Raw genomic sequence first — 24,925 nt, forward strand, 5'->3', positions numbered from 1 at the left:
ACAGTTTAAATCTGCCTAGACATCAAAATACTCAGAGGAAGTAGATTACATTGAGTCACTTCTTCCCTTACCCATCAGTAAAGAAAGTACATATCAGCAGACGAGATCTGATACTGAAGGTGGGAAGGCCCAAGTTAAAAACACTACTCGTTCATACCACCAAGCAAATTCAACCTCAAGTCCCAAGCACTGCGACACAGAAGATAGAACACAGCTATGATGCTGCCTCCAACTGAGCCATGGGCATGGCAGAGAAACAAAAAGCATAAAAATGCTGTTCTGGTTTTAGCTGAGGCAGAACTTCCTAGTAGCTAGTACAGAGTTGTGTTTTGTGTTTAGGATGAGAAGAATGTTGATAACATACAGATGGTTTCCGTTGTTGCTGAGCAATGTTTATGCTAAGGCACACATTTTTTAGCTTCTTGTACCCTGCCCGCAAGACTGCTGGGGGTGCACAAGCAGCTGGGATGTACATAGCCAGGACAGCTGACCTGAGCTGGCCACAGGACTATTCCACACCATAGGATGCTGTGCCCAGTATAGAAACTGGGGGAGTTGACCGGGAGGGCGGATTGCTGCTTGGGACCTGGCTAAGCATCAGTTAGCAGGTGCTGACCAATTGCACTGTGCATCACTTGGCTGTTTTGGGGTTCATTTCCCTCTCTTGTTATCTTTACACTATTTTAATTTTTGTATTTGATTAGTGAACTGTTCTTATCTCAGCCCATGACTTGGGTTTGGTTCTGCATGGTGCTTAGTTGCTTGCTGGGGTAGAATCATGACAAAATGTTTTGGTGTAGAAAGAGGAAGAAAGCCTGACTCAGAGATGAAAGCATTAAAAATAAAGTTTAAAAGCAACAGACAGACATGGAGTAGCTTTGCCTTCTCCCATCTCTGGAGCAAAAGACATTCATAAAACCAGTGACAATTTTTGAAGTGATGCATTTCTCTCTCCTTACATTAGTAAGCAGCTGGCCTTGCAGCATAAGGCTTTAATGAAGAACCTGCACTCTTGCCTTTTCAGCAAGCACTTTTACACGATCCAGCAGCTAGTGTGGATCCTTACTACCAAAAATATAGGTGCAAGTTCAAAGACTGATTACTGATTTCTAGGATCAATATCTACCGGAGAATTTGTTCATATTGCCTCACATGAGCAAGAGAAATCTAAACATCCACCACATGCATCCCAAAAAACTTTCCAGCTGTTTTTTTTCTCCCTCCATAAAACTTGATTCTGGTCACTGACAGATCAGAAAAAAAATGTGCTACAAGAGTGTTAAAAAGCTACAGTGCTCTTCATTTGCTTCAAAACACTGTAAAACACCATGTTAAACACAGCTCTAGGACATTTTTTTTAAATTATTCAAAATATACATCCCATTCTCTTCAGAGCAAAGCTATTTGGTGTTAACTACAATGTGACTACCTGCTCATTTGAAAGGAAGCATTAGCTATTGCACTGAATCACAGTTTGCTATATGTATAAAACGCTCTACTTAGCATTTAGTTTCACAATTTTCTGAACAACCCATGCCACTCTAAAATTTATACTTATTATTCTTTCAGCACTTCCATCCCACAAAACAAGTGAGTTTACAGCAAACTCACCTGTGCAAGCTGTAACACAGATCTCTCCAGAGAAGCTGTGAATGCAACAAATCCTGTTGCTTGTTATTAATATCAAGCTTAGTCTTTCTTCCAGCTCCAAACTGGGGCTCATTAACCACTTTCTTAACCTGAAATTTCCTTGTAAAGAAAACACACAATCGAGGTCATTGCTGAGTAGCTTTGGCAGGAACCTTTCAGCATATCTGCTTTATGATCCAACAATGAAACACTTTTTATTAAAGATGCAAAAAAAATGCTCATCACTAAAACAAACCTATTCTGGCCATCATTGTCCCACTCTGTCTTCTGAGGGGTTTCAACCAGCAAATGTGTATACTTGTGTTTGATACAACATAGTATTTTGAACAGGCCAGCAGCTATTCAGAAAAAACAACCAACCAATCAAACAAAAAATCCCCACAAAATAACCCCACAACAAAAACAGTGGACACCCTCCAAGCTATCACCTTTCCTATTGAGAAATAACATGAAGCTTTATTATTATAATTATTATTATTACACCTGTATTACAGCATTAACAGCCATTAAAACTTCTTACATGTGAGACTGTTAAAAACAGACTAATTGCTTTGGAAACTGAAAAAAATGCCATTAAATTTACCTAAATGAGGTTCTGATATATCCTAGAAACATTAACAGCTTGACTTTATAATCTATGATGTAGTTATTAAAATAACTTCCAGAAATGCCAGGGTAAATATTTAGGTGTATCAAACACAAAGGGTTGTTCTGAAGTACTGATGTACTCATCATCTCCGGCAATTATGCTGTGTTGTCCAATGTGTGACTCATGGAGTAATGTCCAGAGGAAACCATACTTCTCTTTTCCCATAAAAAGCTCAACTTGCTTTTAAGTTGAACAGAGTTACCTGAACAAAAATCTTTCCTCCAACAAATGAGTTAATTTCAGCATTGCTTGCTTGAGCATGTGTACAAGAACAAAGATGAATTTTAAACCACTTGCAAAGAGGATGATCACACAATCTGCCAGCAAACCAGGGTCCTCTCGAAAGTCAGCTGAAAACATCTCCTGCTCCTCATTCAGAAGAAAATTAAGAAATATGTTGTGTGGTTGCATTTGAACACGTGTTTGTACTTTGACCTCATATCGGTGTTGCAATCTGCTGATACTTAGGCTGGCTAACCCGTTTCTCAGCAGCTCTCAGTTCACTGCCCTTCTGCATCTGACCCCGTGCAGAGTCATGGGACTCCATTATGTTGCAAGAGCTGTAAGGGATCACAAAACAGACACACACAGACACACACTCCCCCATCCCAGTGCACTTGCTGTGACTGAAAGCTGTAAAAAAGGTGGCAGAAACACCAGTGGGATCCTCACACGTTCTGGAGATCCAATAGGGCACAGGATCCTTTGCTGCCAATGAAGCGAGCCTTTTGTACTGTCCAAGACATTCAAGCAGCTTAAATCTCTGGGGTTCTCATCTAACTGGAATATTTTTTGTGAATGTATAACATCAGTCATTTTGCTCATCAGGATGCATGTACATCCTTCCGCTGTTCCTGATTAAATGCCAGTTGCTCTTTCAGATCACTGGAGAACCACCCATATTTTCTCAGTGGCAGCTCTGCATTTAGAAGCTGTGGTTGGTCTGTGGAGTCTAACACCTGGCATCTCTCTAGAGCTGAGAGGAGAGAAAAACAAGGCAGCACACCATGTTACTGCAGTTCACTTTCATATAGGAGACGTTAAATCAGACACTCAGTTCAAAGCAAGTGTTGAATACCACTGTGGTCCCATTTTAACTTAGAAGAGTGAAGCTTTCCATTAAAAGAGAAAAATAGAAACAAGACACCCTCTTCAAATTCACCGTCTCAACTAGAAAGACATTTTTCACATTATTTGCATGTAACTACATCCTGCATCCAGCTACAGCACTCCCAGCTCATGAAGTGCCATTCCTACACTCTGAAGCACTTATTTCTTCCTCTGAGAAGTCTCATTACCCAGGTTTGTCAAAATCCTCTGCCTAAAGAAGTCACCACATCAGAATGTCAATTTGGTTCTAGCTCTTCCAAACCCAAAATTTCAACCCAAAGGCCTCTGTTTACAGGCAGGCAACAGATTGTTTCCTCACCAAATACTGCAACAGGACACAGACTGGCAACACCACTGATTTTTCCATCAGTGAACTCCTTTGTTATTTGCCCCACATCTTGCTGCTTTTGTATACTTACTAGTTTGGCATATATCATGTACTCTAGCATCATCAAAGCTTTTGACAGATCAAGTTGGCCCTACCCAGAAATATGACATGTCAGGATGGATGTCAGCTGCTGCCAGCATCCAAGGAGAAATCAAGAACCTTTCAGGAAAATACCCTTGTTTGTTTTAAGTATAGTTGGCTGGATATAGCAAGTCACTAATTTATTATGCATAAACAGAGCCAAAATGTCTATACTTAGGCTTATGCAGAGCACTGCAAGGCAAATGCTTTTCCTTTCAGGAAAAAAAGAAGTTTATACTGAATGCGAATTTCATTAACACATGGTACCACCTGCTTGTAGGCCTGCCCAGCAATCTCCATGTTAAACTCATGAGATTTGCAATTGTACTGATGCTGATATCTAGGACAAGGATGAAGAGAGATGTGAGAGACTGAGCCATTTCCTTCATCCTTCAGCAGCAGCTCTGTACCCTTCTGCAAATTCATTCTCCACTGATGTTATTTCTTGCTCTCAAAGAAGTTTCCTATAAACTTGAAAGGCCTAGAAGAAGCAGACACTTTCTAGGACAAGCAAAATGAGCATCTATCATGGTTTGACCCCAGCCAGCAACTAAGCACCACACAGCCAATCATTTACTGCTCCCCAGTGGGATGGGAAGGAGAATCGGGAAAAAAAAGTAAAACTCATAGAATCATAGAATGGTAGGGCTGGAAGGGACCATTGAGATAAGACTGGTTTTGTTACTAAAATAAGGTAAAATATAATAGCAATAAAATAATAAAATGTAATTATAATGAAAAAGAAGGCAACAGAAAGAGAAATAAAACCCAAAGAAAGAGAATTAATGTGCAACACAATTGCTTACCATCCACTGACTGATGCTCAAACAGCAATCAGACCCTTTCCACCAACTCCTCCCAGTTTATACACTGTGCATGAAGTCTTATAGTATGAATCTTTGGCTGATTGGGTGAGCTGTCTTGGCCATGCTCTCTCCCAGTTTCTAGTGTCCCTTCTCACTGGCAGAGCATGAGAAACTGAAAAGTCTTACACTTACCCTAAGTGCTGCTTAGCAACAGCTAAAACATTCATGTGTTTTTAACATTATTCTCACACTAAATTCAAAACACAGCCCTGTACCAGCTACTAGGAAGAAAATTAACTCAATCCCAGTTGAACCCAGGACAGTGTCTTAAAAATAATTTTTAAAAAAGACAAACCCCAATGAAAAACCAAAGCAAGAGTTAATTCATGATCACATTTCATACTGAAGGTCAACAACAGGGCTTCCGGGTATGGAGGGGACGTCTTCCTGTTTGCGATAAGCTAACCCACTCTCCATATACTGAGTATTTGTTTGCACGCCATAAGAGTCACACAGAATGCAAACCAGAGAAGAATCCAATTTGCAATACATTTTTGCAGCATCTCATCAGGATGGTTAATTATCCCAAACACATGACCTACCACTGCTGTTAATGCAATGAGTATCTCATACTCAGGTAGCAGACCTAGAATGACGTAATACCCCACTCAAAGGCTCTGCAAATGAAACACAAGCCAGTTATCAGTTAACTCCTGCCTCCTGTTCCCTTTTTTTATGGAATGTAACAAAAAGTAAATATTCATGGGTTAAACAGCACTGACTCGGACATAGCTATCCAATGTCTCATTAATAAGCATGATGTGGATTAATACTGCCAATTAAGGCTTCAAATATCCATTTCCTCCTTCCCAAGAGCAAAGGGAACAACATAACAGAAGCGATAAGGAGCTATTTGCGAGGACTGCAGGGTGTTGTATTCCCAGTATCCTGTGTCAGTGCCACTAGCCTTATCACAGCTTTACACACTGGTGCGCCTGCAGTCCCGTCACCACAACACACATCCTCTTCTTGTGACTTCCACTCACAGCAAGGGCCACGTGTTTAACCTGGGTCCAAAGGACAACCAGAAGAATTTAGAGCAGTAAAGAAGAAATGATGCTCAGGAAGCCTGAGCCATTAATCACTAAAGGCTGAAAGAGCTTACCAGGAAAGTATTTAAATGCCCCCTTATGCACCTCCCAAAAAAATGGGGAACATTAAGCAATATATGGGCTGGTTATGGTGTAACTCAGAACCTAACTGTACTTACATTTCTACCCAATTATTTTCAGGCATTGGCCTGATAGACCTTGTTTTTATAACTTTGACCACTGTGGTGCATCTGAGAAAAAAGAATGGATGAAGGTCAAAGTGCTTGCTGTTCAGCACAGGCTCTGTGTGCCAGGCCCAGGAGCCCTGGCTGGCCCACGGGTGAGCATGGAACACATCCTGTGGGAAACATCACTGGTGCAACAGAAGCAAATAGCCAATGACCACAGGATACAAAATATGGCAGCTACAAACATGGAAAATATTACAAATTCTGTTACATCAAAATTATGAAACACCAGCACCACCTTCTACTTCAATCTGACTGTTTAAAGGTGAGGTTTTGTATTAATTTATGGGTCTTCCCTCTGATGAACACATTTGAGTACTGGGAAGCCATTTCCTCTAGTTTAATTTATTCCTATAGGAAGTACATGCATCAGTTCTGAGTAAGCATTAAAAGTAACAGCCTGGTCCTTCCGTCAGGACCATTCAAACTCTGCTCTCTGGCACACATATGCCGCTCAAAACTCAGCATTTACTGAAATCCTAATTCATCATATTTCTTACATACACATCTGCTTCTTACAAGCACCTGAATTTGACTTTGGCTACCATGACAAGCACTAACCTGAATAGAGACCTGAAGGAACTTCATCCTGGTCCCACTCAAGCCAATTCTCAGAAGCCTTGACCACAAAGGGCTTTGTGCACCCCAAACATAAGCTGTCTCTACTTTCCAGCACCTTTTGAGTTCTGCTTAAGTGCAGCATCCATCCATATCGGATGAGGATCAATGCACATCAATTTCTAAATCTCTTTGGGAGTTTACATACTTTAGAATGATGAACATGCACAGATTTGATTTGTAATTAAGTAGCAGATTTCATCTCATTTTTCAGTCACACGGCTAGTTTTAATGACCAAGGACATGTCCACAGTCTATATATAGCCGTACTAGAAAACCTATGAGAAGTTTTCTCAATACTAAAAAAAAACTCTAAAAGTATATTTAAGCTGTGAATACACTGTGCTACAGCACACACTGAGCAGCAATTCCTAATCAAGCCACAGACAAATACCTTTCCCCTGGCACACATCAAATATATTTTGGATGGTATTTATTGTGTTCAGACTTGCATTTCTGTTCTTGACACCAGTCACTACAGAAAGGCTACATACATCTTTTCAGAACCCACACAGGAGACCACCATGCCACTCTGAACTCAGTATTGATCCCACAAGTATGATTAAAGCACAGACAAGGGCAGTCATTCTGCTCAATACCCCGCTGCCTCTTTGTTATTCCCAACTCACAAATAGTTGGAGTTGATTCTGTGCAAGCTGGGTGGGGCAGATTTGTATATCAAACTGTGGACAACACCATCCTTCCTGTGTTCCCAGAATCTTGAGTCAAAGGAACTGCTTATTTATTTCTAAAGACCTTTCTTGACTACTCCCAAAGGTTGATATTACTTGGATATTATTCTGCTGCATGCCACTGTTTCCTAGAGCGAGATTAGTTTCTTCCCCATCCACATCAAAGAGGACTAATCCAGAACAGTATCTCCATAGACATTCTGCCAACTGTCAGACATTCTGTTTTGTAAAAAATATAGTCAGAGGTTTTATTCCTACAATCACAAAAATGCAATTCTGTCATGAGTTTAAAATATCTAATAGGGAGTACAAAAGAGTAGATGTAAATACTTGTGCTTTCTGGAGCAGCAGACTTGCTTTCTTGTCTGTTTATTTTTGCAGTACTATTATACTTGCTTAGTGATTGGCATTTCTCCAAAAATACAGTGCTGAAACACACTCAGCTTCACACTGTGCATTTAGAAAACCTCAAGCCTTAAAGTGTTACTTTCTATGCCTTCTAAAGCTACCAAGTAGCAAAAAAAAAAATTCATTACTTTAGATCTAGGCTGAGCACAAGAAAAAAGGAAAGCCTTGGGAAGTTTTTGAGAAGTCAGAGCTCTGAATTGCTTAGAAAGACAAAGAAGAGTTGATATTCTGTTTTATTATCCTAATCATCATTTCCATAGTGTAATAGCAGTATTTGATGGGAACACAAGAAAAAGTCTCTCTGCATCACCTATGCAAATCACTGTAACTTCAAGTTTGTTGCAGCACCTCTCAAATGGGGTTGAGTGGGGACAAGCAATCCTGAGCACTGATGCTGTGCGTGCAAGCAGCTGATGAGACAGCCTTGACGGCTTATTAAAAGAACCATTTTCCTCAAACTTAAAGGCTTGCTTTTACCGACTTGTTTCACAAGTCCTTTCTAAAATACCACCCTGGTGTTGACTATCTCTACCCCGAATACATCCCATAATTGGCTTGTTGGTTTGTTTTTTTTTTTTTAAATAAAAAAAGTGTTTGTTCCCAGATAAGTTAATCGGGTAAAGGCCATTTACCGTCATCATTGGCTTCCTGTCCTTCCCAGGTGATAATGTTCCATCACCCTTCAGGCCTCCCTTCTCACTGAGAGGAGAAAAATGGAATGCTTTATATTGCATATTTGGCTGCAGCTTGGCTCACATGGAGAGATTTCTTCCAAAGCAAACACTCCCACAATGTCACAGAGTATATATAGACACATGGCAGAAGAGGAGAAAGAAATAGAGCCCTTCTGTAGGTAGCCTGTTACATTACAAAAGATATAAGTAGAGGGGAATATCAGACAGAAAGAAACTATTTTTCTAAAGATATACACACAATGTTGACTCGGACACTAAAGCCAGGTTGAATGATTCCAGATAAATAATGCATTCAGTAAATAATAGGAAGTTTCTCAAATATTCCTGGCTTTTGCCAGAAGACACCTTCACTCATACACCTGAAGGTATGTACGCAGAAATGGATGCGCCTGCAGGATGTTACAAGGAAAGATCTCACACCATTTCAGGGAACTCTGCACTCTTGATTGCATCTCTGTGGTGCCTGTACACCACTGCAAGCAGCATGAGGATTAGGCAGTAGGGTTACCTGCATTTGCAGAGCTACAGTCTCTGTGAACACGAAGACGTAGTAGGCTAACACATGACTAGATGAGCATCTGGATGCACACTGGCTGGGTGCTCATGGGGGAATTCCACCACCCCTGGAGGAACAATACAAAGGAGAAGCAATTGAGATTTCTGGAGTACACTGATGGCAATGACAATTTCCTAATACAGGTGATCAAGGAGTCAACAAGGAGAGGTGCTCGGTTGGACCTCATACTTACAAACAAGAAAGAACTGGTCAGGGGTGCAAAGGGTCAGGGAAGCTCTGACTGCAGAGACAATGGTGGAATTCAGGACCCTGAGAGGAAGGAGTGGAGGAAAAAAGTTGCATCACAGCCCTGGACTTCAGGATAGCAGATTGTCATGGTTTAGCAAGGAGTCACTTTTGCTTGGTAACAGGGGGAGCAGGTTGCAGCGAAGACCCGATAGAGAGTTCTTGCACTTTCCCCGACTCTTGGGTCCAGACCCAACTCCAGCCCAGCTGGGCCAATCTGGCACCTCTACGATCACAATTTAAGGATGAGAATTTGAAGTGCTTGGGAGGAGGTATAAGAGTGGTACAAGATGGAGGCGACCACGTGGATCCCACAGTCAGAGAAGGAGGATGGAGGAGCACCAGATCAGAGAGCCCTCTGCAACCTGTGATGAGAACGCAGCTGCACCCCTGCAACCAACGCAGGGCCATGGCAGGACTGAGAGCCACCAGCAGCTCCGTGTGAGTGTGCCTGGACAGGCAAGAGACTGTGTGAAGAGGTGGCCATGGCGCAGGCTGTGCTGGAGAGCCTGTGTGCTGCAGAGCAGACCCACATGAGAGGCAGAGAGGAGCTGCAGTCTTTGGGATGAACAGACATTGGCACTGCTCGTGCAGTGCTGTCGGGTGTGTGAGGGACCCCTGCAGAGGAGCAGGGAAGACAGGTGCGGAGCCCACCTGCCCTGAGGAGAGACAAATGGCAGAAGCCATCAGGAATAGACTGACTGAAATCCCCATTCCCTGCCACCCTGAGCCATTCAGTGGGGGAGGAGATAAAGACACCCAGAGCAGGGCTCTGAGCCCAGGAAGAGGGGAGGGGTGGGGAGAAGGTGGTCTTAAAGGGCTGGTTGTGCTCTTCATTGTTGTACCACTCTGTGTTGTTTTATGTTGGTTATGTTTTGGGGTTTTATGGTTATGTTTTAGTTGGTGTTGCATTAAATTATTTTCCGTTTTCTTGCCCAAGCTCAGTAACCTGGTCTGTTCTGTCCTGGACCATACATGGCAATTAAGCCCTCTCTGCCCTTTAGCAATTCTCAAGTCTTTGGTACTTGAGTCTAATTGTGGTCTTTTGTCCCTTGATGGGCCTAAACCATGACACAGATTTTGGCATCTTCGGGTATGTGCTTGAAGAACCTCATGTGATACAGCCTTGGAGAGAAGAGAGCTCTAGAAGAGCTTGATATTAAAGAATTAACTCCTCCAAGCTGAAGAATGGACCATCTCAACAAGCAAGTAATCAAGCTGAAGTGGCAGGAAGCCTATATGGAGCAGCAAGGAGTTCCTAGCCAAACCCAAGTGCAAAGAGCAGTGGCAGAGGCATGTGACCCAGGAGGAATCTAAGCGCACTGATCATGTAGTGATGGGGTTAAGAGAGCCAAAGCCTATTTGGAGTGGAATCTGGCAAGGGATGTAAAGGGTGACTGTAAGTCTGATCTTCCAGAACTGCAGGCCCCTGAGACTACAGAGGAAGTCCAGAGCAAGGAAGACTCACCCTCAGTAGAAAAGGATCAGGTTAGGGAACAACATAGACTGCACATATACCAGTCAATGGGACCGGATGGAATGGACTCACGAGTGCTGAAGCAGCTGGCTGATGTCACTGTGAGGCCACACTTGACTCTCATGGCAATCAGGAGAGGTTCCTGATGACTAGAGGACTCCTGTCTTCAGGAAGGGCAGGGAAACGTACCTGGGGAACTACAAGTCAGCCAGCCTCACTTGTTTGGGACATCAGCTAATTCTTGAAACCATTTCCAGTCACTTGAAGGACAAGAGAGTGATCAAGAGTAGTTGGCATAGATTTATGAAGGAGGAAAAAAAAAATTAAATCACACTTCACCAGCCTGACCTCCACCTATGATGAAACAACTGGCTTGGTGGATGAGGGGAGGATGTTCTCTGTCTTAACTGTAGTAACACTTTCATCCCTCTCTCCTATAACATCCTCGGACAAGCTGACAAAGTATAGACTGGAAAAGTAGGCAGTGAGTTGGACTGAAACTGGCCTAACACCCAGGCTCTGACAGTTGTGATCACTAGCACAAACTCCAGTTGGCGGCTAGATATTAGTGATCTTCCCATGGGTTGATACAAGAGTCAATATTGTTTAACCTTGTCATTAATGACATAATCTAATCATAGATGATGTGCAGAGAGTGTCCCTCAGCGAGTTTGCTCACGACAGAAAAGTAGGAGGAATGGTCAGTACACCAGAGGGTCACACTGCCATTCGGATGAACTTTGACAGGCAGGAGCAAAAGGTAGACAGGAACCTCACAGCATTCAAATAAAAGGAAAGGCAACGTCCTTCACCTGGAGCAGAATGACCCCAAGCACCAGTACAGGCTGGGGGCTGACAGACTTGAAAGCGCTTTGTAAAGACAGACCTGTGGTTCTGGACAACAAGCTACATGAGCCAGCAACACACCCTCACAGCAGAGAAGGCCATCAGCATCTTGGGCTGCACTAAGAGAAGCACTGCCAGCAGGTCAAGGGAAGCGATCTTTCTCCTCTGCTTGGCACCGGTGAGACTACTCCTGGGGTGCTAAGTCTACTTCTGAGTTCATCAGTGCAAAAGACACATGGACATATTGGAAAGAGTTCATCAAAGTGCCACAAAGATGACCAAGGGACAGGGACATCTCTTCTGTGAGGAAAGGCTGACAGAGCTGGGACTGTTCAGTCAGAAGAAAAGAAGGCTTGGAGGAGGATTTTAATCAGTGCATACAAATGCCTGAAGGGAGGGTGCGAAGAGGCCAAGCTCTTCTCAGTGGTCCCCAGTGATGGGACAAGATTGCACAAGCTGAAATACATTGGACCATAAGGAAAAAACTGTTTTACTGTGAGGGTGGTTGAATACTGCACCATGTTGCCCACAGAGGTTTTGGAGATATTCATCCTTGGAGATATTCAAATCCCAACTGGACATGGCCCTGGGCAACCAGCTGTAGGTGAGCCTGCCAGACCAAAGCTGGACAAGATGACTTCCAGAGGTGTATACCAATCTCAAACAGCCTGTAATTCTGTGACCATTTTGCCAGTTCATTTGTGTACCCAAGATATCATCTATGCTAAACACAAGTATTCAGAGGAAGCATCTCAGTCCTATCTAAGGTAACCATCCACGGCAGAAACCCACAATGTCATTGTACTGAGATATCACACATCAAGTCAGCAGGAGACACGTACAATACCTCCCTATTGAGGCAGAGATTCAGGTTTCAGTATTTGCTAGCTTGCCTTTGCTATGGTTTGGTTCAAATTTTGCTTTCTCAACGTAGCACAGGGGTCAGAGACTGGGCATGTTAACAGATCAGTCAGAAGGTGCTTCATCAGACTGACTGATACTATCAGATGCCTCAAAGCGATCTTACATTCTCCATCTCCCTCAAGTTTTTCCATTTTTAAATATTACCATTTTTAATGAATGCTTTTTTAAAAACAGAAAACCAACTTCCTCCTTTTCTATAACAATGCAAAAAGAGTCATGGATTTACTAGCTAAAATCTTCATTGACTTGGCAGCCCTAATTCTTGCTAGTGTCAGAGAACAGAAGTCCTAACAATCTTTGATTTTTATGGCCAAGAGATACATCAAAGTTGTAGCATCTTTAAATATCCAACATTTTCTGTTTCCACAGCTGGAGGTGGCCTGGCAAAAAGTGGCCAGTGGTGGTCACCAGTAACAGGGATGTACAAAGCTGATCCTATCTACTAAGTTTTCATCCTAAAAAGAAATTTTGTAACAGGGAAGTCTCCGTATGGAGTTCAGGTTTTTGCACAAAAGTTCAAGATAAAACATGCTTCTATCCAACAGTTAGCACATTTGTGTTGACAGGTTCTCAGTTTAGCACACCTTCTCCTCTTTTCCCTCTCTTTGCAAATAGAGCAAGTGTGCTGGGAGCTCAGCAGGGAGGAGATTACAGCCTAGCTCTACCATGACAGCTATCACATTTGTGGCCAGAGCACTTGCAGTCTCTTAACCCAGCAAACAGAAAAAGACAACACTACAATTTTAAGCTGACACACTCCACGTGTTTGTTCACAGGGACTCAGAGGCCATCCACAATTCCAGCTTCTTGTCATTAGCATTTTTCAACATTACCCTTGTGTCATCAAGTCCAGTGCTGAGACCCACTAGACACCCAGGCTGCAAGGGATTTCTTGAGGCCAGCTAGTGCATTCCCTGTTCCAAGCCAGGCCAGCTCTGAAGCTAGGTCAAAGGTCCGTTGCTCTACACAACACCATGTTTCATACTGGAGCTGTGGAAGGTTTTTAGGGACTATTCCATTTGTAGCTGTCAAGCTAGATCTTAGCATAATGCAATTCATCCCCACCCTTGTTAGGATGGCAGAGGCCCCAGCAAAATGGGAGGAAAAAGATAAGCAAGGTTGTTGTGGATTAAGACAAGAGCAGGGAGGGCTCGCTGCCAATTACAGTTCCGGGAAAAAACAGACTCCAGTACTCGACTTAGAGAGGAAAGTAGGAAAGTTTATTCTACAAGAAACAAAACAAAGTAAAAGCAAAAAGAGTAGGATGATGAAAAAATTACAGCCAGCTCTTTAAGAACTCCCTGCCCCTTCCCTCCTTTCTTCCCAGGCCCAGCTCACTGCTCCCGATATCTCAACCTCCTCCCCCATCAATGGCTCAGGGGGGCAGGGAATGGGGGCTGTGGTCAGTCTCTCACAGATGGGCTCTGCCGCTTCTTTCTTCTCAGATGAGGATGACTCCTGGCATTCTGCCCCTGCTCCGATATAGGGTCCCGCCCCCAGGACACAGTCTTTAATGAACTTCTCTGATGTGGGTTGTTCCCAGCAGCTGCGGCTTCTGCTGATAAAGAGTCCCTCACATCAGGCACAGTCCTTGATGAATATCTCTGGTGTGGATTCTTCTCCACAGTTGCAGCTTCTGCAGATACAGGGTCACTCCCTCAGGACAAGGCCTCTTCTGAGCATAAGTTTCATAAGCTACTTTGTCATGGATTCCTCCCCACAGTTACAGCTTCTGTGAATGTTGGGTCCCTTCCACAGGACATGGCCTGCTCCGGCCACATTGATAAAGGGTCCCTCCCTTGGGACACAGCCTCTTCTGGCCATAGTTTTAAAGAAGAAAATCACTGCCCCTGGCTCAGGGTCTGTAATGAAGTGATTGGGTCCCTTCGACGGGACACAGCCTCCTCCAGCCATAGTCACTGCCCCTAGCTTGGGGTGTTTAACAAAGTGAGTCGCTGCCCTTGGTCCAGGGTCAGTTTTAACAAAATGAGTCTCTATCAACAATGCGGGGTCTTTAAAGAAATGCAAACAAATTACTGCTTCACCAGTCCACTCCACAGAATGCAGGGGAGTCTCTGCTCCAATACATCTCCTCTCTATCATCATTGACCTTGGAGTTCGCATGTTTGTTTCTCTCACTCTTCCTACTCCTTGCACCACCACCAGCTGGAAGAGAAGGGACAGAAGAAGGAAGAAACAGGACAAAGCCTCCTCTTCTGGTTTCCCCTTAAAAAGTGATCACGGAGGTGTCTAATTGGCTCAGCCCCAGAAGTGGCTCCTGGAACATCTTTCATATGAAGAAAGGCTGTGGGAACTGGGACTGTTTAGTCTGGAGAAGAGGAGACTGAGGGGGGGATCTTATTAACATTTATAAATATCTAAAGGTTGGGTGTCAGGAGGTTGGGACATCCCTTTTTTCTATAGTAGCTAGCAACAGGACAAGGGGTAATGGGATGAAGCTGGAACACAAAATGTTCCACTTAAACATAAGAAAAAACTATTTTACTGTTCAGGTGAGGGACCCCTGGCACAGGCTGCTCAGAGGGGTTGTGGAGTCTCCTTCCTTGGAGGTCTTCAAGACCCACCTGGACATGTTCCTATGTGACCTGATCTAGGTGACCCTGCTTCTGCAGGAGGGTTGGACTAGATGATCTCTAAAGCTCCCTTCCAACCCCTACCACTCTATGATTCTATGAAATAAGCCCAGGTCATTAGATGCAACACCAGTTAAAAGTTACCTACAGGTTCCAGCTATTTATTGGAGGAAGGAAAAGCCACCTGCTCACAGCATTTCAGATTCAGTTCCTACCTTAAATTTAAGATACTTGTGCTAACTTAATTTGCCACATATCACTGTCCTCCTCTCCCCACTTTTTCAGTTATCACTGTAATCTCCAGTTTCCTCAAGTGAGCATCTTATTTCCATACAACAGGTCTAAGACTTTTTAGCAGTGGTGTATTTTGCAGAAGACAATATAGAGAAAATAGCTTATTGTTAACCATTTCAAGATAGTCTAAGCATCAGCTGTTTAGTATGTAAAAGCAATCACAGATAGCTTATGAAACAGGGCTGAGCAGTGTGAGCAGCAGCAAATACTGGAGGTGAACAGCACAGACAAGTCAGGCTTTGGTTGGGAAAAAGAAGCATTTTGACTTGTACAGTAGCTGATAGTTTTCAATGTTCTCTAGGTGAAAGTAGATACAATTACCCATTAAATATTCCACTCTTACTTAAAATAATTAAAACACCTGGTTACAGGGTAGCTGTTCTCTGATATCAAACCTGTGTCCACACAAATATTTGCATCTTCAACTGATGTTAACCTATCTTCCTCTGAACATAGGTATGATTTTCTGTCCTCAAAGGCAAACTTGCCATGACTTGTTTTAGTAATCTTTAGTTGTGGACTTTAAACTCCTCACTCCCAACATTTGTTTCCAACACAGTCACTAGCTGCATGTTTCGTAACATTTGAATTACAGCAGCTTGCTACATCATACTTGTATTATGCTGCCCTTTATCTCTTCAGCACGCTGCAAGCTCTGATCTTTTTCTTTAGCACGATTCCTTCTCCCCTACTCTCATAAAAGCCTGACCTGTTTGGGAAGAGCTCCTGAACTCTCTCTGCTTCCAACTAGCATTTGCAAGGTCAACGTTATAACTTAAACAAGAGAATAAAAAACACATGAAAAAAACCATATAGATGATTTTTGGTACTGTGTGGGCTAAAAATCTACCACCAGCAGGTTCTACTGAATGAACCCTTAATTTTACCAGTTTTGTTAGAAGACATTTTTAGATTCAGGGGTTTGTTCAGGCAAGACACTCAGACATGCACAAATGCATCCTCAAAAGAAAATAGTTTTCACATACAGTATCATCCTCAGAAAGGCACAGCATTTCTTTATATCACAAAGTCTAAGCTATTGCAATCAACGACTAAAAGGCCAAGTGTTTTTTCTTAAATCATCATAATCTATGCAGAAAATGCAAAGGGAAAAAAAGTAAAGCATGACTAGGTAAATCTGCTTTGGCAGAAGGGTTGGGACTAGACAATCTTTAGAAGTCCCTTCCAACTCCTACCATTCTGTGATTCTGTGACTTAAACTCTTGGTGATTCCTGCTGCAAACAGGTTTACTTTGCTCCTGCAAATTACAGAAGAATTTTTTTCTTCCCACTACCACTTTCACTTGCCAGAAGCAGCTTACTGTTTTAATTTAACCATGTAGCACTCCCTATGCAAACCCATAGCTCACATTAGCATGCTGGGCTGCACAAAACTAAAAACCAAGCAGAAGGTAATTCAGTCCCATTACAAAAAGAGTGGTGCTTTGTACTCATTACCTATTGGGACTGAACAGAGATACGTACCCAGCTTTGGCACAGCCAGAAAAGACGCTGCCAAGTGCATAACAGAGAAGTCCTGCAATACTTGCAAATATCCAGGTGTCTGGATGTATGCTGTATATTGGATGCCAGCTTAGCAGCCTGTTAAAAGCAAACATCATGCAGATCAAGTGCACCAAATCCAGGAAGCCAAAAATTGCTCAAGGCGAATTCTCTATGCCTTCCCCCATAGAAACACCACAGTCCCATGCTCTCCCTTTCAAAACCTGATGTAAGTTGGACATACCACCAAGATGAGTCATGCCTGTGCACTGGTAACTTAACTCTGAAAACCCCTGCTCTATCCCTCTGCTAAAGGAACTAAAATGCCATAAGCTCACTCATAGCTGCAGCAAATACAAACCCTGCCACACTGTGAAACTTCACCACAGCCTCCTCCAGCACATGCAAGCAAAACCACCCTGTTTTTTCTTTTTCCCCAAGAATAAACTGTGTTTCTGAAAGCTGCTTCCTCCCATAAAACCAAAATGAAATTGACAGGGCAAAGTTTAGCTGAACGTCTATTGCTTTAGCAGGAGTTGTACTAGCTGTGCTTTAAAGCACTTTGAAAACAGGCCCTGAAGAGGCTGAAGGTCTCCCACGTACAATTGCAAAGACTGTATCTACTATTAAAGTTAGATAAGGAGCTACTGTATTTGCAGTCTTGCGTTTCTGGCTGACCAAATCATAATACTACTGCTGGTTTAATGCAGTAAAGTTAGCAGTGGATATTTAGGCATACAAAACATATTTAAGTGACACATTTTAAAATATTTATCAGAATTCTAGAGAATATGAGCATATCTGAATGCAAATCCAAAATCTCTTCTTGGGAGATATGTCAGATATTTCTCTGTAAGATAGAGACGGTAACTGCATGTAACAATCTGAGATTAAAACTGATGTAGGGGGGAGGAAGAAAGGAAAAAAAAATAAGAAAGCATCATCTAACAAGTTTCCAGCAGCAATGCCTGTGCAAACTCTAAGACCTAAACTGCAAACTTAGCTTTGGTGAGAATTTTACCTCTGAGCTCAAGATGTCTGCAGGATATCTACCCATGGTTTGCAAAAACTGCAGAGACAAGTTTCAATATTCTGAATGGCAAACAAAGAGAAGAAGCCCCAACCGATACGTCCTGCATGTTGAGATGCTAGTGTGGCTTCTAGTTTTTTGGGGTTAGGTGGGGGTATTGGTTTCGGTTTGGAGTGGGGGTTGTTTGCTAGCATTTTGTGGTATGTTTTGTTTTCTTTTTGTTGAAGGACAGTTTGGGCTCCAATATGCAAATCATTTTAGACACTGAAACCATTGCAACCAAACCATCACCAATTTATGAGTAAAGCAAATCTAATGCTACAGTCAGGTTCTTCTATCTGGCAGCAAAACAAACAAGCTAAAAACTAAGGAAAAGGAGAGTTACCATGGGATATCAAGATAGGTCACTTCTCTTGGCTCTGTTGGCTTCTCGTGACATCTCAGCCATGAGTGAAGAACTCAGCAGATGGGATAAGGAAAAAAAAATGTAAAAAAGTCTCCAGATTATAGTAAAGTTCAGGCTTTGAAATCCAATTTGCTAACTGCTTATGGCTACAGAAATAGAGGCAAGCAATATTATAGCTATAAAACAAACTAAAATAAATCTATTGCCACTGTGCATTAAATACATGCTTTCTCTTCCAACAATCATAGCCTATGCTTTTTGGCTCCTTGCAGTAAATTTAGTCCAAGCACATTCAGAAATCCTGTCCTTGCCATGTTCAGTAAGAACTATCGCTTGCCTCTCTTAGGGAGCAAAGCATGGAAGTTGCTTCCACCTTGCTCATAAATACAAAAACAGTCACTTCACAGCAATAGACACAAGCAGTCTGAGTTCAAGAGAGATCAGAAGATGGATAAATCACTTTGAATTTACTCTCAAACTCCTCAGAGAGATCATCAAATCCACGCCTTGGGATGGAGACCACTGAACCAAGGCTCTCAATTTTCAAGTTATCACTGTTTCGCAGCTTGCCACTGCAAAGCTGCTGTGCATGTGTGCTGCATGTGAGCTGACTATACCACATGCTCAACTCTACTTCAGTTTTCACCCCACTCAGTTCAGTATAAATTTTTAAACACCTGCTGTTCTGAGTCTGTCTTCCCTACATAAAATTTTAGAGTGGTTCAATGTTTGATTATTTCCCCCCTCTTTTACAGCTGACAATTTCTTTCTAGCATGTCAAAACAGCTCTGATTCAAAGGACATTATTCTAACTCCATCCTCCTCCTCCCAAAGCCTAACACCCCCACGCTGCCAAGCACCAAAATCTCCAGTGAAATTTGGTGCTTTCATAGGCCAGCCAAGTAAACCACTTCTGTGGTAAAAAGTGACATGCAGTGTAGGAAACCTTCACTCTGAGTTGCCCCAGTGACTTCCATTGTGCAATCCTGGAGTTTCAGCCCTATCCAAACATTACGTCAAGCTGAAAATGGAGCATGCAGGGAAATACTGAAGGCCTGTCTGTCTCCAACACATCACAGTAACCTGATCAATACCTCATGTACCAACTGGCAAACTGCCACTCCAACCTACTATTACATTACAAAACTTTGGTAAACTAAGACAGCAAATTATCCAAGACAACTACTGTTACAATCTGCTCTTAAACACCAACATTTTATCACCTGAATCATTTGCTACTATGCACTTGTTTCCAATTAGGTACCAAAAATACAAAGCCAAGAAATCCCACATTTAATCTGCTACTCCGACTCATAGTCTCTGCATTAGCACACATCTATACAACATGGTATTTGAAAACAGCTAATAATTATTTATTATCTGCTTACAAAAATGAGATTTCACATTTCTGCAGCAAGTTTAACACAGATGGTATCATCTTCCTAAAAACATTGTTTTAATAACTGTTCCCTGAGCCAGAAGATACTGTCTTTAATAGCCACGGCTAGATTTTATCCAGCCTTCTTTGAACCTCTAACCTTTGAACAACATCCCGTAGCAAGGAATAACACCATATAAATGCATCACTGAAAGAAAAAACTAAAGAAAAACTTTCTCTTGTTACAAGCTTGTTGATTTCTTGTTTTGTTTGACACTACTTTTTTGAATGATGTACCTGGGTACTCTGTTCACAATGCATAACATTCCCCTTCTCACTTCCTCCACTCACAATCATTTATTCTCCATGCCAAAAAGTCAAAGTTTATTTACCTCCTTTTATAAAGCAGCTGCTCTGTGCCTTTGACTACCTTCATTCTTTGCTGAATCTTTTCTTTTTTTGGAGATGGAGGAACAGCTGGCATTCAAGACACAAGGAATCACACACAAAGAGATTTTTAAATGTTATTTGGTTTTTTTTACAGTAGTTTGTTGTTTTGTTTTCTGTATCTTCACTAATAACATTCATTCCTTTACTACTTTGACTTTACAGCTGTTTTCAGTGTACAGATCTCTAAATTCAGAAAAAAGCCTCCTGAGAGCAGAATAAGACCCAAAACTAGTAACATTTTTGCATCATCCCAGAGTTGCATGAATAAGCATTAGGTTTCAGAGACAGAAATGGGACTGAAAAGTGCAGTTCATTTCAAACACAGCAGAAGAGACAGGCATGAATCACCGTGTTACCTGTGCATGAAGAAGCCTTCCTCCATACTCTCACTTCCCTCTGCTGCCCAGCCACAGCTCAGAAACCACTTATTTCTTCTTACACATCTCAAACCCAGGGTTCTTCACATTTTTACAAAGCAATCCAATCCAACAGGCACTCCAGTCCCTCTTTGCTGTTCAGACAATCAGATCAGCATCTCCCCCTCCTCACATGTATCATTGACTCCTACTTTGCATCACTGCCTGAGCTGGAAGACATTCAGCAGGTCTGCTGGCAGCTCAATCAAGCCTTTGGAAGAGAAAACGCAAAAGCATCAGCACTTTGCAGGTGCTGAAGCCAAAAGAGCAAGGAGGAAGATGACAGCAGGAAATAGGAAGTATGGACCTCACATTCAGAGCCAGTAAGCCTAAAGTCAGAGCCCACAGGCTCCATATAAAACAAATAGAATGTGCATCTCAATTGCTTCTGCTTTGTAAAATTTTTTTTTTTATGTATATGCACACACATACTTTGGTCATCTGCATTTATTATTTCCTGGTGCAGTACCAGCAAAATTACCTCTACTGAGGTGTACTGAAAAAAGAAACCTGACCACAAACTCACGTTAGTAACCAATTGCTGCTTTACAGCTTCATTGACCTTCTATCACATGCCAGATTTCTGACCTCATCATCTATGTTCAACACATGTTCTTTTCCTCTTTACATGTGGAAATAAAGAGTACCTGATATTTTTTGTGTCATTAACAATCACAGCACACCATGGGCCAGAGCTATATCCTGAAACTCCTGCCCAGTACACACATCATTCTCCAGTTTTCAGCACCTCGAACTCCTCCCAACACAACAATACAGATTGGCTTTAAAATGCCGGTTTTCACTTCACTCCAAATTACTACAGAGACGCAGATACTGCCTGAGATCAGAATTTTCCAGTTAAAACTAAAGAATAATTTCAGTAATATGAAAAAATCCTTAGTTGGGCATTTTGCTGACAAAAAGTGGGATTACAAATGTATCAAGAAAGAACTTCAAATTTAGTATGACTTTTCCAGGGATGATGCATCTTGTGCAAGCAAGAAACAGCAGGACACAATAAAAAATGCTGGTTATGGAAGTTCACTTAAAGAAACAATCTTTTAAGTCTCTAGACTTACCCCTTGCAAGGCTCTGGGGTAAAAATAAAGCTCTTTCTCAAGACAACTTGCCAAGTATTCCTGCTACACATTTTTGGATGCTGATTGGAATAGAGAGGAAGGATGGATTAATTTTGTGGTAACTGAGCTTTCACTCAAATGAGCATCCAGCATCCCACCTTGAGAAGAATCAACAGGTCCAGGAACAGACTTCCTTAGGTACTTCACCTGGAATTTCAGATTTCAAAAGAGTTATCCCTTGAAAAATTCAAATTATATAAATGAGGCCTGTAAAACAGCACTTCTCTGCTGGAGGCTACTCCCCAGGCATTCAGTTGGATGCTCTGTTCCCTTCTTCCAGAGAACCATTTTTTATACCATTTCTCCATCTAGTTCTCACACTGTACAGGGACACACTCCTGTCTACCTGGTATGCCCTCTGGAATAGAGATGCATGCCCCCTGGCATGAGATCTTGACATGCAGATCTCCTTACAAGAAGGTACCAAACTTTGCAATGCCTGAGTAACCTTATCCAACTGTTCACCAAATGGACCCTGAAGGGTCTTGGTTGTTTCAACAATATCTAACATACATCTTTTGGTGCAAGCATCCATGCTGCCTCCTTCTGAATAGTAAGAGTTCAGCTGTCAACATCATCCTTCTCCAATACTCACTTCTCATCCAGGTTAAATCAAGCAAAACAAAGGCGAGAGATTGGAAAAGAGTATTAACATAGTTTGCCATGGTGGGTATAGAATGATGTGCAATGGTTCTCCAAAGCTACAGAGAGAAAAGCTGCAGATGGCAGGGTGTTACTGCATTGTCACTCACACTCAACTCCCCCTTGAAACTCTCCCGTATCTCAAATTCCTCCTGTGCACTCTTTCTGTTCCAAGCTCAGCTCAACACACATTTTCATCTCGGCCTCTGGGCCTCCCTGCTGCTACTGCAAAGACTCAAGATGACTAAAAACCAAGTAAAACTATAATGTGCTTGGTTTTCCCCTCCAGAGGCGACAAATTTGCAGAAAACCAACCACTTGTACTAGAAACTGCAGAGAGGAGCTCCTTTTCCTTATGTTAACACCAACAAATGCAGGGTATAATGTTACAGGAGCAAGTGGCCAATGGCTCCAGTCCCAGGTCAGCAGTGGTACCTCAAACCCTGCCCAGAGGGAGGCACATGAAACACTGTTTTTAGGAATAGCATACACCATACCAAAGTACATGGCACCCAAAGTACGCTGATTTAAGACTGCTTAATTGACAGTACTGCAAGCATCATGTTGTCATAAGACTATCAACACCAGAGCTCTTGAATTAGTAAGCTGAAACAGGAACTCAGATTATCTGCATTTGGTTTCCCTAGAAGTTTAAGATGACTGCCCCAGAAATCATTAATTTAAGAGCTCAAATTTTTATTTGGGTCTGAACTAGTAGTTAGCAATACTCACTGCATACAGAAGAGGGGCTCAGAATAAGGCTTCCTAATTAAGGCACTGCCTTACAGTGGAGAAATACAAATAATGACTGTCTGCCATTGCCCTCTTGACTTTTGGCTGGCAATTCTGTGTGCAAACAGTAGTGCATTTGACTTGTGAAGCTGGGTACACAACATATTTCCCCCTACACACAGAAATTAGCTCTCTTCAATACTGTCTGCTTCAGCTGAGTAAATAAGAGCTAAAAATACATCCTTATATATGTTCTGTAAAACTAAATCCTACATAATGTAACCAAGTAAAAGTCACACAACTTTTAAGCTCTTTATCCTTGTGGTCTACTCCTTTATTTCATAGTTTTAACCTAGCACTCACTGTAGACAACAGTATAAAAATTTGGCAAAAGAGTCATCTATTCATTATAAAACTTTTTTTACAGAATGTTTTGCAAAAATCTCAAAGGCTCTGGGCAAGAAATCTGTGTATTTCATGCACCACTTTCAATGTTGTGATTATAATATTTAAGTATCTTTGGATACTGTCTGTAATTTACCCGTGCAGTCATTGCTGTAAAATGAGAACAAGTCAATGCCCTTAAAGAATCTAGCCTTGGCTCAATGATGTTGCCACCTTGCTAACAAATGTTACACCTACAGGGTAGATGATGCTTCAGAGCTAGCAGTGATTTAAGGACAAGTCCTGCTCTGGAAGGGGGGCTGGACTAGATCTTTTAAGATCCCTTTCAGCCCTTAAGATTCTATGATACGTCTGCCAATAGCATTAGTCCTTAGGGGTTACAAACAGAGCGCTCACGTGTTGGCTTTGAGAAAACTGACATATCAGAAAGCATAAACACAACCCGAATATTATTTGAGTATGAGAAAAATCATTTAGAGAAACAACAGCTACAAGATAGCTACTTGCTTTATCTCCCTTGTAAACAGCTTTTCATCTGCCAGGTATTGCTATGATTAGGGTGCAGTTGGAGATGAGAAGAGACATCCTCATAACTGCTGACAGGTAAGTTTATTTGAGCTTCAGCACAAGCATTTAAAGATGAAAGAGCACAATGAAGATGCTAAAAAGACAACTGACAGCTTGAGGAATACACACCAGTTTTCAAATAATTTCTGTGATGTAAGGGAATGTCTATGATCACAGCATTCACTGGGACATAGATCATCCATTTAGCAGCAAGTTTGCCACATCAGCTGTCTGGGTGCTTTAACAGGATCAGCAAAAACTGTAGAGCACTATGAGTCAGTGCCTTTGCATTCTTAGTATTCAGCTGTCTTCCTGGAGAAACTTCACAAAAGGCTAAAACACTGGGAAAAAACAAAACAAAACATCAAGAGGAAGAGCAAGCAAGTGGAGTGTTACAAATGATATTGGGAGAGATACATGCTGTCCATGTTGATTGCTATGCCCAGACCTGTTAGTCTTGTTCTGCCTTGTCTACCATGCTCAAATTCACATCTGCCACTCGCTTTATTTATATGCATTCTATGCATTATAATTATTTTTTGGAGCAGAGAATGTTTGACAAACCAGTACCATAGCAGGGCAGTTATGCTGTTAGATGTAGACCATTCAAATGTTTGGCAGGACACAGATACAAGTAGCTGCATCAGGCTGAGGAGGGCACCAGTCTAGTTTGGATCAGTGACAACACTCACGAAACACCTGAAGCAACCTTGTACACACAATTAACATAGTCAAATAATAAAAACTGCATCTGGGCAAAGCCTGTTCCTTACCTTTTCTGCCACTTGCCTTTCAAGACGTGCCTATAGCTCAGAGAGCTTTCAAGGCTATATTTACACAGGTTTTCTGAGAAACTACTAGTAAAGCATGGGGAAATTAGTGAT

General features: G+C 42.0%; 1 protein-coding gene across 10 annotated transcripts in view; it reads right to left on the minus strand.

Moving 5' to 3' along the window:
• Window positions 1-24,925, minus strand: part of SGMS1 (sphingomyelin synthase 1) — a 96,264-nt gene that overhangs the window by 40,088 nt on the left and 31,251 nt on the right. For 2 of the 10 annotated variants that reach the window (XM_062001011.1, XM_062001003.1), the window contains exon 4: window positions 8,945-9,059. The exons of 7 other annotated variants lie outside the window; for them this stretch is intronic. The gene's annotated coding sequence lies outside the window, so the exon portion shown is untranslated. Of the gene's footprint in view, window positions 1-8,944; window positions 9,060-20,496; window positions 20,768-24,925 lie in introns of all 10 variants that reach the window. One more of the 10 variants, XM_062001012.1, reaches the window with a different exon arrangement.

The sequence above is a fragment of the Colius striatus genome, chromosome 8 (assembly GCF_028858725.1).
Source record: "Colius striatus isolate bColStr4 chromosome 8, bColStr4.1.hap1, whole genome shotgun sequence".
Taxonomy (NCBI): domain Eukaryota; kingdom Metazoa; phylum Chordata; class Aves; order Coliiformes; family Coliidae; genus Colius; species Colius striatus.